Here is a 14,130-nt window from a genome sequence, read left to right as displayed (position 1 = left end):
TTCCAGCTTTCATGGTGGGCGATAGCAGAGCAACCAAAGTATAAATAAAAAGATAGATTTAACTACAGTAAGTTGTTTTATAAAGATTTATTCTGCCAAACATAGTGAAAATCCGACATAAAGTACTTGGTAAGTAATTATCATATGCTTTAACTTGCTGTAACTCTGCTTTATAAATTTTATAAAGTAAAGTTACTTTCCTACTTTATAAATCACCATTACTGCGGAAACGGTGGGCGGTTAGAAAATTTTACTACTAACAGAGATACAAAAGTAGGTGGTAGTTAGAAAATTTTACTACTAACAGAGATACAAAAGTAGGTGGTAGGTATAAAAAGGTTGACTATCCCTGGTATATGCCTATATTCTTCTAAATATATTCCTGTCTAAAGGACTTGACTGAAGGGCTGTTCCACCTCACTATTTACAAAAACCGGTATAACTGAGTATACATGCATATATCCGTCACTGCCACACTCACAATATTCAAAGGCTTCCCATGTTTATAAATAAGGATCAAGTACAAAGCCCTGCAAGATAATTTACACATGGCATTCCAATACTATCCTACCACAAGTCTTAGCTCAAAGAAAGTTCTCTTTCACATCTCTCTTACCCCACTAAGTTTTCCTTTACTTCTCTTAAAATAAGCACCACATTCTGCTTCCAGTTCCTTGTTGAAAACTCAAGAATACTCTCAACTGGAGTGTAAGCTCCCAGAAAGTGGAAATTGGTCTGGGCTCATCCGTTTTTTCCCATTTGGAAAATAACAAATTGCCATGTACAAAGGATTAATAAACATTTATTAAAATGAAGATAATGCCTATTCAGGAATTCCTTAAAACAGTGGTGCTTTGTTACACATTTAAAAAAAAACAGCCCTGGCCTGACCTGTGGTGGCGCAGTGGATAAAGCGTTGACCTGGAAATGCTGAGGTCACTGGTTCGAAACCCTGGGCTTGCCTGGTCAAGGCACATATGGAAGTTGATGCTTCCAGCTCCTCCCCCCTTCTCTCTCTCTCTGTCTCTCTCTCTTCTCTCTCCCTTTCTGTCTCTCTCTCTCCTCTAAAAATGAATAAATAAAATAAAAATTAAATTAAAAAAAAAACAAAAAAAAAACAAAAAAAAAAAAAACAGCCCTGGCCGGTTGGCTCAGTATCAAGAGCGTCGGCCTGGCGTGCGGGAGTCCCGGGTTCGATTCCCGGCCAGGGCACACAGGAGAGGTGCCGATCTGCTTCTCCACCCCTCCCCCCCCTCCTTCCTCTCTGTCTCTTCCCCTCCCGCAGCCAAGGCACCATTGGAGCAGAGTTGGCCCGGGCGCTGGGGATGGCTCTGTGGCCTCTGCCTCAGGCGCTGGAGTGGCTCTGGTTGCGACAGAGCGACGCCCCAAATGGGCAGAGCATCACCCCCTGGTGGGCGTGCCGGGTGGTTTCCGGTCGGGCGCATGCGGAAGTCTGTCTAACTGCCTCCCCGTTTCCAACCTCAATACAAGAAAAAAAAAACAAAAAACAAAACCTTAAGTCATTTGGTCCCTGAACTATTTTCCTTTTTGTCTCTAAATTGATATATTCAGTACACTGTGTTGTATATACTATATTCAAACTTTGACATACTTAACAAGTAACAACAGGTCTAATCACTTTAATATGAAACACTCATCCTTAGTTCTCTATTTTCAGTAGATACTCAGAATACACAATGAAGATTCATAAATAGAATGTTTTTGTTTTGTTTTGCCTTGGTTTTTTTTTGGAGAGGGAGGAGGAGAGAAAGAAGAGAAAGAGAAAGAAAAAGAAAAAGAGAAAGAGAAAGAGATGAGAAGCATCAACTCATGGTTGTACCACATTTCTTAGTCGTTCACTGATTGCTTCTCTTTTTTTTTAATTTATTCATTTTTATAGAGGAGAGAGAGAGAGAGAGAGAGAGAGAGAGAAGGGGGGAGGAGCTGGAAGCATCAACTCCCATATGTGCCTTGACCAGGCAAGCTCAGGGTTTCGAACCAGTGACCTCAGCATTTCCAGGTCGATGCTTTATCCACTGCGCCACCACAGGTCAGGCTACTGATTGCTTCTCATACAGGCCTTCACCGGGGTGGTCAAGCATAGCCAGTGACCCCTTGTACAAACCAAAAATGTTGGGCTCAATCTTACGACTTTGGGACCGCATTTGGGATCAAGTTAGTGATCCCACAATCAAGCAATCAAGCTGCCAACACTTCACTCAAATTGGCGAGCCTGTGCTCAAGCTGGATGAGTCCACACTCAACACAGCAATATCTGGGTTTCAAACCTGGGACCTCGGTGTCCCAGGTCAATGCTCTATCTCAGGGATCCCCAAGCTACGGCGTGGGCCGCATGTGGCCCCCTGAGGTCATTTATCCGGCCTCCACCGCATTTCCAGAAGGGACACCTCTTTCATTGGTGGTCAGTGAGAGGAGCACATTGACGGTCTCATTAGCCAAAAGCAGGCCCATAGTTCCCATTGAAATACTGGTCAGTTTGTTGATTTAAATTTACTTGTTCTTTATTTTAAATATTGTATTTGTTCCCGTTTTGTTTTTTTACTTTAAAATAAGATATGTGCAGTGTGCATAGGGATTTGTTCATAGTTTTTTGTTTTGTTTTGTTTTGTTTTTGTATTTTTCTGAAGCTGGAAATGGGGAGAGACAGTCAGACAGACTCCCGCATGCGCCCGACCGGGATTCACCACCCGGCACGCCCACCAGGGGCGAAGCTCTGCCCACCCCTCCGGGGCGTCGCTATGTCGCTATGCCGGGACCAGAGCCACTCCAGCGCCTGGGGCAGAGGCCAAGGAGCCATCCCCGCTCCAATGGAGCCCCAGCTGCGGGAGGGGAAGAGAGAGACAGAGAGGAAGGAGGGGGGGGTGGAGAAGCAAAAGGGCGCCCCTCCCATGTGCCCTGGCCAGGAATCAAACCTGGGTCTCCCAAACGCCAGGCCGACGCTCTACCGCTGAGCCAACCGGCTAGGGCCCATAGTTTTTTTTTATAGTCTGGACCTCCAACGGTCTGAGGGACAGTGAACTGGCCATCTGTGTAAAAAGTTTGGGGACCCATGCTCTATCCACTGTGCCACCATCAGTCAGGTTAGAATGTTTTTGTTTTGTTTTGTTTGTGACAGAGACAAAGAGAGACAAAGAGAGACAGAGAGGGACAGAAAGGGACAGACAGACAGGAAGGGAGAGAAATGAGAAGCATCAATTCTTCATTGTGGCACCTTAGTTGTTCATTGACTGCTTTCTCAAGGCGACCAGGGGGCTCCAGCCACGCCAGTGACCTTGGGCTCAAGCCAGCGACAATGGGGTCATGTCTAGAATCCCATACGCAAGCTGGTGACCCTGCGCTCAAGCCAGCAACCTCAGAATTTTGAACCTGGGTCCTCCACGTCCCAGTCCTACGGTCTATCCACTGTGCCACCGCCTGGTCAGACTAGAATGTTTGGTTTTAAATTTTGGCATATCTGAGGAAAGTAGAAGGGAGAAAGGAAAGAAAAATAAGATGTGGGAAAAGTTCTTCCCAACTCTACAGAAATTAACCAAGCCTAGCTTCAAATCTCTAAATTAAATGACAGAGAATGAGCAGATTAATAATCCTGTATTAAAAGCAAAAATAATTTAGCCCTCGCCTGACAGCTCAGTTGGATAGAGCTTCATCCTGAAGTGCAGAGGTTGCCAGTTTGATCCCCGGTCAGGGCATATATAAAAATAGGTCTAAAAATAAATAAAAATAGGTCTATATTTCTGTGTGTGTTCCTCTCTCTCTCCCTTCCTCTTTTAAATCAATAAATAAATTGTTTTAAGCAAAAACATTTTAAAATACAGTATAGTGAAAGCAAAGATACAATATACTTCCTGATAAAATGCACTGAGAAAGATACATCACATCATATTATTCCTAGAAAAATACAGAAATCACAAGAAAACATAAAAACCCAAATTAACTGGCCCACGTTCATCAAAAACTGGAAGGAAAAAAATAGTAAGGCGAACTGTTCCAGCTTAAAGATTAAAGAAACATGACAATAAAATGGAATGTGTGTTCCAGAACTGAATCCTGGACCAGAAAAATTTTTTTTTCCTTTCACTTATAATGGACATTATGATGTAATTGGCAAAATGTGAAGATGATCTATAGAGTACAGACAGTACTGTATATGTTCATTTCTAATTTTGCTAACTATACTGAGGTTACATAAGGGAATATTTCTATTTTGGGAAAACACATATTGAAGTATTTGAGAGTAAAGGAGGTTCACGTCTGTAATTTATTCTCAAATTATTCCAAAAAATAATAATAAAGAATGATAAAGTAAATGTGGTAAATGTTACCATTTGTACTATTTTTACAAATTATAAGTGTGAAATTATGTATTTTTAACTTTTTAAATTTTTTTAGGTTTTATTTATTTATTTATTTATTTTTATTTTTATTTTTTTTTGCATTTTTCTGAAGCTAGAAACAGGGAGAGACAGTCAGACAGACTCCCGCATGCGCCCGACCGGGATCCACCCGGCACGCCCACCAGGGGCGACGCTCTGTCCACCAGGGGGCGATGCTCTGCCCATCCTGGGCGTCGCCATGTTGCGACCCTCCTGGGTGTCGCCATGTTGCGACCAGAGCCACTCTAGCGCCTGGGGCAGAGGCCACAGAGCCATCCCCAGCGCCCGGGCCATCTTTGCTCCAATGGAGCCCTGGCTGCGGGAGGGGAAGAGAGAGACAGAGAGGAAGGCGCGGCGGAGGGGTGGAGAAGCAAATGGGCGCTTCTCCTATGTGCCCTGGCCGGGAATCGAACCCGGGTCCTCCGCACGCTAGGCCGACGCTCTACCGCTGAGCCAACCGGCCAGGGCTAGGTTTTATTTATTAATTTTAGAGAGGAGAGAGAGAGAGAGAGAGAGAGAGAGAGAGAGAGAGAAAGAGAAAGGTGGAAGATCAAGAAGAACCAACTCGTAGTAGTTGCTTCTCATATGTGCTTTGACTAGGCAAGGCCAGGGTTTCAAACTGGCGACCTCAGTGTTCCAGCCCAATGCTCTATCTACTGTGCAACCACAAGTCAGACAACTTTTTTATTTTTAAATATAATAAAAAGGAGATGATTATTTTTTATGTCCTTGAAAGAAGATCAGATACGCCTGATTCACCTGACCAGGTGGTGACTCAATGGATAGAGCATTGATCTGGTACGCTGAGGATCCAGATTCGAAACCCTGAGATAGCCAGGTTGAGTGTAGGATCACAGACATGACCCCATGGTCGCTGGCTTGAGCCCAAAGATCACTGACTCGGCTGGAGCCTACCAGTCAAGGCACATATGAGAAAGCAATAAGTAAACAACTAAGGAGCTGCAACAAAGAATTGATGCTTCTCATCTCTCTCCCTTCCTGTCTCTGTCTTTCTCTCTCGCTCACTTAAAAAAATAAGAAAGCAGATCAGATTCATCCCCTAAGGTTACAGTTATAAAAAAAATCTAAAAATCATTCAATAAAGTATTACAAGACACAGGCCGGCTGGCTCAGTGGTAGAGCGTCTGCCTGGCATGTGGAGGTCCTGGGTTCGATTCCCGGCCAGGGCACACAAGAGAAGCGCCCATCTGCTTCTCCACCCATCCCCCTCTTCTTCCTCTCTATCTCTCTCTTCCCCTCCCACAGCCAAGGCTCCATTGAAGCAAAGTTGGCCCAGGCGCTGAGGATGGCTCCATGGCCTCCACCTCAGATTCTAGAATGGCTCCCACTGCAGCAGAGCAAAGGCCCAGAGGGGTGAAGCATCGCCCCCTGGTGGGCATGCCAGGTGGATCCCAGTCAGGCACATGCGGGAGTCTGACTGCCTCCCTGCTTCTAACTTCGGAAAAAAAAAACAACAACATTTTATGAGCCTGGCCTGCAGTGGCACAGTGGATAAAGTGAGGTCACCATTTCAAAACCCTGGGCTTGGCCAGTCAAGGCACATAAAACAATCAATGGACAACTGAAGTAAAGCAATGAGTTGATACTTCTCATCCCCCCCTCCTCTCTCTGTAAAATCAATAAATATTTTAAAAATCAAAGTATTACATGAGATCAATGAGACACTGACAAGAAAGTTATTTTAAGTAAATCACTTTGATCTGTAGATAGATTTTTTTAAGCAAAAGAGGAGAAGAAGGGAGAGGGAGGGAGAAGGATAGAGGGAGAGGAAGGATGGGGAAAGAGGGAGGGAGAGGAGGGAAGGACAGGAGGGAGGGAAAGGAGGGAGGGAGGGAGAGGAGGGAGGGAGAGGAGGGAGGGAGGGGGGAGGGAGAAGGAAGAGGAAGAGGGAGGGGAAGAGGGAAGAAGAGAGAGAGGAGGGCGGGAGAGAAAGAGAGAGATCCACGGACAGACAGACAGGAAGAGAAAGATGAGAAGCATCAACTTATAGTTGCAGCACCTTAGTTGTTCATTGATTTCTTTTTCATACATGCCTTAAGCAGGAGGGCCAGTGACCCCTTGCTCAAGCCAGTAACCTTGGGTTCAAGCCAGCGACCTTGGGCCCAAGCCAGCAACCATGGGGTCATGTCTGCGATCCCACGCTCAAGTCAGCGACCCCGTGCTGAAGCCAGATGAACCCACGCTCAAGTTGGCAATCTCAGGGTTTCGAACCTGGGTCCTCAGAACCCCAGGTAGACTCTGTATCCACTGTACCACTGCCTGGTCAGGTATGTGGATAGATTTTAAAGTATCATTTATAAAAACGCTAAAATTTTGTGGGGTAGAGGACTGAATAGCCAAAACATGTATTAATACAGATTTTTTCAAAGTATAATGTAAGCTTCATGGGGACAGGGCCTTAATTTGTCTTGTTCACATAAGCAATACTTAGAACAGTTCTTGGCACATGGTAACAGTAATCATTAATAACTAATAGTTGAGTAATTATTATGTCCCAGACACTAATCTAAGTGATTTGTGTCCATTAACTCATCTAATTCTCATACAGCCCAAGAAATATTTGATGAATGAATTAGTACGTTTTGCAGGATGACAATTATAGTCAGTTCTGCAATTATATAAACACAATTTCCTAAAAAAATCAGTCATGCAGAAGTGTGCAATGAACACCATAGAACTCAGGAAAAAATGGGGCTAGAAACGCAACATTCGAAAACATCATCAGTGACACATTTTTTTAAAGACAAAAACCTAATAAAAATGATAGCATAATCTTACACAGTTTACACATATTAAATGATTAAGAAATACACAAATACAACAATAAACATAGCACTTTACCTTGTAAAAGACCTTAAGTTTTCTTGTGGAAGTAGGCATCGGAAGGGCTGTAGCTCATGAATTACTGTGAAGTGATGGAAGGAGGGTTATCTGAAATTGGATGGAAAATCGTAACAGATGTGGATGGGTGTGTCTCATAACATAAGGGGTGAACTGAGGTAGCTGATAGATGTAGGAGGTGTGTGCATGTATATGCAAGTATTGTAATGCAGCTCAGTTCAGCTTGGTACAGTTTTCTGCAAAATCTTTCTATAAAGGGCCAGAGAGTAAGTATTATAGGCTTTGTAGGCCTCTGTTGCAATGATTCAACTCTGAGATTATAGTACAAAAGCAGCCACAATGTAAACAAATGGGATTGGGTGTGTTCCAACAGAACTTTATTTATATAAATGGGCTACTGATTGGTGGCCATAGTTTGCTGACCCCTGACCTTGCAGACAAAACACTGCATAAACAAATGAAAATTGTCTTATGCTCAAACTATTCCCTTGTTGGAACAAATTCACATTTTCAAAACAAGCATTATATCAGAACTAAGTTTGAAATGCTACCAAATAAACCAAAGTGTAACTAACATAATTCAGAAAAGCAAAATAAATCCAGTATTACTGAAAAATAAATTATTTTTAATTTTGGATGTTATACATCAAATGTCACCCAAAAGTCAACAGACCACTTCAGATAACCAAAATAAAGAAAACCAAGGATAGATTTTAAACAATCATTGTCATTCAAGATCTGCACATTAAATGCTACACAATCTTTAAGTAGGTAAATTTTTTTATATTTTTTATTTATTTATTCATTTTAGAGAGGAGAGCAAGAAGAAGGGAGGAGCAGGAAGCATCAACTCCCATATGTACCTTGACCAGGCAGGTCCAGAGTTTTGAACTGGTGACCTCAGTCTTTCCAGATCAACGTTTTTATCCACTGCACCACCACAGGTCAGGTTAAGTAGGTAATATTTTTGACAGTTCCGAACCTAAATCATTAGGCTCACTCACAAGGGCAAATGTGGCTTTTACAAGATCATCAAGCCACAAAGTTAACCCAGAAACTGCACTATAAAAGGAATAAGTTCCAGATATCTAATGTACAGCATGGTGACTACAGTTAACAATACCATAAATATATATTAGAAAGTTGCTAGAGAGATCTCAAATGTTTTTGGCACAACAGCAAAAAAAGTAATTATGTGTTAAGTAACATTATGGTAATCATTGTTAAATATATACATACATCAAATCATCATACTGTGTACCTTAAACTTACACAGCGGTAAATGTGAATTATATCTTAATAAATCTGGGGAAAAAAACATACTAATTGCACAATGGTTAAATAATATTTATCTAAAAATTGAGTTTAAAATTCTTTTCTTAAAAAAATTATTTTCTTAATATTTTTATTTTATTTTATTTTATTTTTTAGAGAGAGGAGAGAGAGAGAAAGGGAAGAGGAACAGGAAACATCAACTCGTACTATGTAGTTGCTTCTCAATTATGCCTGGACAGGGCAAGCTGGGTGTTTCCCTTTAGTGATGCTTAACTCAATGAATATGACTTAAAAACCACTCCACCTACTTATCCACAGCATGGGTGAACCTGGAGAGCATTATGCTAAGTGAAATAAGCCAGGCAGAGAAAGACAACAAGTTCCATGATTCGCGCATATGTGGAATATAATGAACAAAAGAACTAACAATACAAATAGGCTCACAGAAAGCAGGCTGACAGCAGTGGTGGATAGAGGGTAGAGAGATTGAGCAAAAAAGAAAAGAAAAAAACTCACGAGCATGACAACAGTGTGGCAACTGCTGGGGGTGGGAGGGCGCAAAGGGTAGAAGGAGGGCTAAATGGTAGCGGCCTAGGTGGAGCCTTGACTTGGGGTGGTGAACACACAATCCAGAGCACAGATGATGTTTTTTAGAATTGTGCACCTGAAACCTAGATAATTTTAATCACCAGTCACCCCAATAAATTCAATAAAAAGGAACAAAAAAACTCCACTCAATCTAAAAGCAGGAAAGGTGGATGGTAAAAAACAACTACTATCCCAGGGTAGTAAACTACTTTTGTTGCCAGCTGTGGCAAAGCTACATTAGTTTAAATTAAAAAAGCTAAGCCTGACCAGGAGGTGGTGCAGTGGATAGAGCGTCGGACTGGGATGTGGAAGGACCCAGGTTCGAGACCCCGAGGTCGCCAGCTTGAGTGCAGACTCATCTGGTTTGACCAAAGCTCACCAGCTTGGACCCAAGGTCGCTAGCTCAAGCAAGGGGTTACTCGGTCTGCTGAAGGCCCGCGGTCAAGGCACATATGAGAAAGCAATCAATGAACAACTAAGGTGTTGCAACGCGCAATGAAAAACTAATGATTAATGCTTCTCATCTCTCTCCGTTCCTGTCTGTCTGTCCCTGTCTATCCCTCTCTCTGATTCACTCACTGTCTCTGTAAAAAATAAATAAATTAATTAATTAATTAATTAAATTAAAAAAGCTAAGTGACTCTCCCCCATCAGGGAGGTGCCTTTTAAATGCAAAGAGTTAACTCTCCTTACACTGGTTACCCCCTTCCTTTCTGGTACAAGTCTCCTGAAGTGAGGAAACGTCCTTTGGGAAACAAGTTATAGCTTAAAATAAAAGCCCCCCCCCCCAACTACCCGATTTATCAGAGATGGCTTCTACACAAAAAGAGAAAGGGGCGGTGGGAACAGGCCAGGCGCATAGGAGCTTTCTCAGGGCCAGCAGGGGCTACAAGGTCACAGAGGCTCCAGCAGGAGGTCCTGCTCTGCACTGTCACATACCAGACCAGGCTGAGCAAGCAGAAGCCGGCCTGAGAATTAAGACACACAAGGTCTGCAGGCTCACTGTGTTTCAAAGTCGGTTCAGCCATAAAAACAAGGTTGGGGTTGGGACAGAGGGGCCGCAGTGACAATACCATGGCGAGAGACCCCATCTGAGAACGGGAGCATCGCCCTGAGTCAGGTGGTGGAGGGAAAGCGGTTGAGAGGAGGCTGGCAGGAGACTCACAGAAGGCTCCACCTCGTCAGCCCTTGCGTATCCCAGCACAGTGCCTGGCCGTAGTTGATACTCATGTATTTTATCAACTAATAAAGCAGTCCCCCAAAATATGGAGCATATACACAAACACCACTGTCATACCAATAATTTTTAAACAAGCACTGTATCAAACAGTTACCGTGGGAGCTGAACTACAGAAACAAGAATGGCTACTTCAAGCCAAAACTGAGAGATAAAGTCTCAGAAACAGTATCTGAAAATAGTAGCTACAGGGCAAAATTCACAGAACCATTTCCCAGGGCAAAAACCACAACTGGCCAGAACTAATGTAGATCTTTTCAAAAGTATTATCTCCAATCATAAAAGGGCACAAATATAATACAACCAGACATTGTAATCTTCCAATCAGAACATGTTTTCAATCATATTAACAAACTTCCCAGCAAAATGTTTTTCTTTTCCAGTGTTTGTACAAGTATGTGTATGTATTATGATAGATTATATTAGCAACAAAACACCTATACTCTAATTATACAGTTTTAAAGCAAAAAAAATGCATACAATAAATAAACTTCTCATCACTAATCTCCCTGTCCCCCAAAAGGCAAATAAAAATTTTAAATGATTTATACTCACATAAACAGGATTATTTTTAAATAATTTTTATAGTACACAGTACAAATTCATTTTGCAAATGACAAAGCAGAGGCCTAAAAAGGATAAGAGATTTGTACAAGGTCATACAATCAGCTAAGCAACAGAGCTATAACCAGAAAACCCTGATTTGGCTCACAGTTCAGGGTTCATTCCTTTATACCAGCAGTTCTCAAACTGTTAGTGTTAGGCATTCTTTTTGCTCTTAAAGTGCTTAAAAATTAACAAAGACCCCTCCCAAATTTAGTTTATTGTCTTTTAAGAACTGATGCTATAACTATGTTACCTCCTCCAGAACAACTGCAGGCTTTAGCAATATCTATTAAGCTTACTCCCATTTTACAGATGAAGGTTAAACATCTTTCATGTCAACCATTAAAGCAGTGGTTCTCAAACTTTTTGAAGTCAGGGCGCATTTAAAATCCTACAAATAATTGTAGGCGCACTATATACAAATTTCTGAGAAATGTTATAATAATTAAGTCAAATATTAAAGAAAAAAATTATGAAGTCCAAGTGTGCTTTTATGGCAATTAAACGAAATAAATACGACAATATTAAATTTATTCTGACATTAAAAAACATTTTTATGTTACATTTTTTGAATTATGCTTTTTAGAATTAAAAAAGGTGGTTAAGCCTGACCAGGCGGTAGTGCAGTGTATAGAGCGTCGGACTGGGATGCCGAGGACCCAGGTTCGAGACACCAAGGTCGCCAGTTTGAGCACGGGCTCATCTGGTTTGAGCAAAGCTCACCAGCTTGGACCCAAGGTCACTGGCTCGAGCAAGGGGTTACTCCATCTGCTGAAGGCCCACAGTCAAGGCACATATGAGAAAGCAATCAATGAACAACTAAGGTGTCACAACGAAAAACTGATGATTGATGCTTCTCATCTCTCTCCGTTCCTGTCTGTCTGTCCGTCCCTATCTATCCCTCTCTCAGACTCTGTCTCTATAAAAAAAAAGGGGGGGAGGGGTTAAAAATTTTTAAAAAGACAAAAAAGTTATCTTTTTATATATATAGATACATTCTTAGTAAGATTTAGTAAATTACGCAGGTCCCAGTGTAAATGTGTTAAGTTTTTTCATTCTTGTGTTTCTGAGAAACATGAGCTTGAAGTGTCCCAGTGATTTCTTCAATTTTTGGGCATATATTTGAAAGGCAAACTCTCATTTCCTCATCAATACATTGAGGAATTCCTCTCTCTTTACTCTTAATTGTGTTGAGTGCAGAAAACCCCCACCATACATATCATCTTAACTTGACACCAAACAAAGGATAGAAGAAACTTGCCTCAATCTTTCTGGGGAACATGGGGGGTAGTGTAAACAATCCAGCACCAAGTTTAACAGCCTTTTGCAACCTAATCAGGCAAGTGAGGTGGGGGGTTGGGCAGACTGAGAGCTTACAGCCAATTCCCCACACCTCTGTCCCCCAAAAATCCAAACTCCAAAAACCCTGTTGGTTTTTTGGTCCCCAATAGGTACATATTTCTCCGGAATACCATAGGGCATACCTGAAAATCTTCTAGGGCACATACTTTGAGAACCATTACATTAAAGCAATCATAAGACAAACAGGATACAGGCAGAGAGATCCTACTACTTATATACTCCTTTCACTGCCCTCCTATATTAAAGACTCCTAAAGGAAGATCTGGCTATACATCATTCTCCAATAGCTTACTTAAACCATTTGAACAGCTTCTGCCAATGTCCAAGAGAACATTCAAGATTTGGGGGGAAGCCCTGGCCAGTTGGCTCAGTGGTAGAGCGTCGGCCTGGCGTGCGGAAGTCCCGGGTTCGATTCCCGGCCAGGGCACACAGAAGCGCCCATCTGCTTCTCCACCCCTCCCCCTCTCCTTCCTTCCTCTCTCTCTCTCTTCCCCTCCCGCAGCTGAGGCTCTGTTGGAGCAAAGAATGGCCCGGGGGGGCGCTGGGGATAGCTTTGTGGCGCTAGAGTGGCTCTGGTTGCGGCAGAGCAATGCCCTCGGATGGGCAGAGCATCGCCCCCTGGTGGGTGTGCCGGGTGGATCCCAGTCGTGGATCCCAGTCGGGCGCATGTGGGAGTCTGACTGCCTCCCCGTTTCCAGCTTCAGAAAAATACAAAAAAAAAAAAAAAAGATCTTGGGGGGAAAATTCATGCAAACCAATGAACTACCTGTACCCATAAATTTATTTGGACTCCAAAAGTGAAACAGGCACATAAATACACAGTTTCTTATGGAAAAAATTATTTCACATACCCATTTCTATATAGAAATCCCTTTAAGTACTACACTTTTCTTATCTCGAGAAATGCAATATATAACTAAAAGCTCATGAACAACTATACCAAGGGGTGCCAAAAATGAGAACAGCCTGATCAAAATTAAAGTCAGAAACATCTTTCTTTTCACCCCACCTATAATAACAGTCAAACCACTGGTACTGAAATGCTTTCAAACCCTTTATAACATATGTATCTACTCCCCCTCCATAGGCCTAGCTTAATGCTTCCCACATTTCACAGATAACATTTTTCAAAAATTGGGTTAATATGCAACTGATGATGAACTACTGCCCTAACAGTGACTTTCTAAGACATTTTCCCAACATCTCTCAATTTAAAAAACTTCTGCCCTTTTTTTAAAAAAAGGAAGGGAGGGAGGGAGGGACAGGAACATCAAGTTGTTCCTGTGTGTCCCCTGACTGGGGATCAAACTGGCAACATCTGCACTCCCGGACTATGCTCTAACCAACCAACCTACCCAGCCAGAGCTAGAGAACTTCTGACTTAAAATTTAAGACCAATAACAAATTATAATGCTGTCAAGCAATCTGGTTGCCATAAGAATTAGAATGACAAGTCCCATCAAATCTTCAAGATCTTTACATGAAAATAAAATTTATCTGTCAATCAGAAGATAATCTTTCATAATGCTAAAAATCTGAAGAAACAAGCCAATCACATTTAAAACAAAACACCTGGCCAGTGGTGGCACAGTGGAAAGGCATCAACCTGAAATCTGAGGTTGTGGATTCGAAACCCTGCACTTGCCTGGTCAAGGCACAAGCAAGCATTGAACAACTAAAGTGAAGCAACTATACTTCTCAATCCCCTCCTCTCCCTTCTCTCTGTAACATCAATAAACAAAATATTTTTTAAAACAGAACAAAACCGCCTGACCAGGCGGTGGCGCAGTGGATAGAGCGTCAGAC

The 14,130-nt window shown here is 42.2% G+C and overlaps 2 protein-coding genes across 7 annotated transcripts in view; one reads left to right on the top strand and one right to left on the bottom strand.

The window, feature by feature from the left end:
• The window catches only part of ATP7A (ATPase copper transporting alpha), a 554,573-nt gene that overhangs the window by 315,897 nt on the left and 224,546 nt on the right, over window positions 1-14,130 (top strand). The window lies entirely within an intron of this gene.
• Window positions 1-14,130, bottom strand: part of ATRX (ATRX chromatin remodeler) — a 214,380-nt gene that overhangs the window by 194,939 nt on the left and 5,311 nt on the right. For 2 of the 6 annotated variants that reach the window (XM_066250415.1, XM_066250416.1), the window contains exon 2: window positions 7,257-7,346. The exons of the other annotated variants lie outside the window; for them this stretch is intronic. The gene's annotated coding sequence lies outside the window, so the exon portion shown is untranslated. The remainder of the gene's footprint in view (window positions 1-7,256; window positions 7,347-14,130) is intronic. 6 annotated transcript variants of the gene reach the window in all.

Source organism: Saccopteryx bilineata, chromosome X (assembly GCF_036850765.1).
Source record: "Saccopteryx bilineata isolate mSacBil1 chromosome X, mSacBil1_pri_phased_curated, whole genome shotgun sequence".
NCBI classification, from domain to species: domain Eukaryota; kingdom Metazoa; phylum Chordata; class Mammalia; order Chiroptera; family Emballonuridae; genus Saccopteryx; species Saccopteryx bilineata.
The sequence above is the reverse complement of the archived record's forward strand: the minus strand, read 5'-3'. Positions and strand labels throughout refer to the sequence as shown.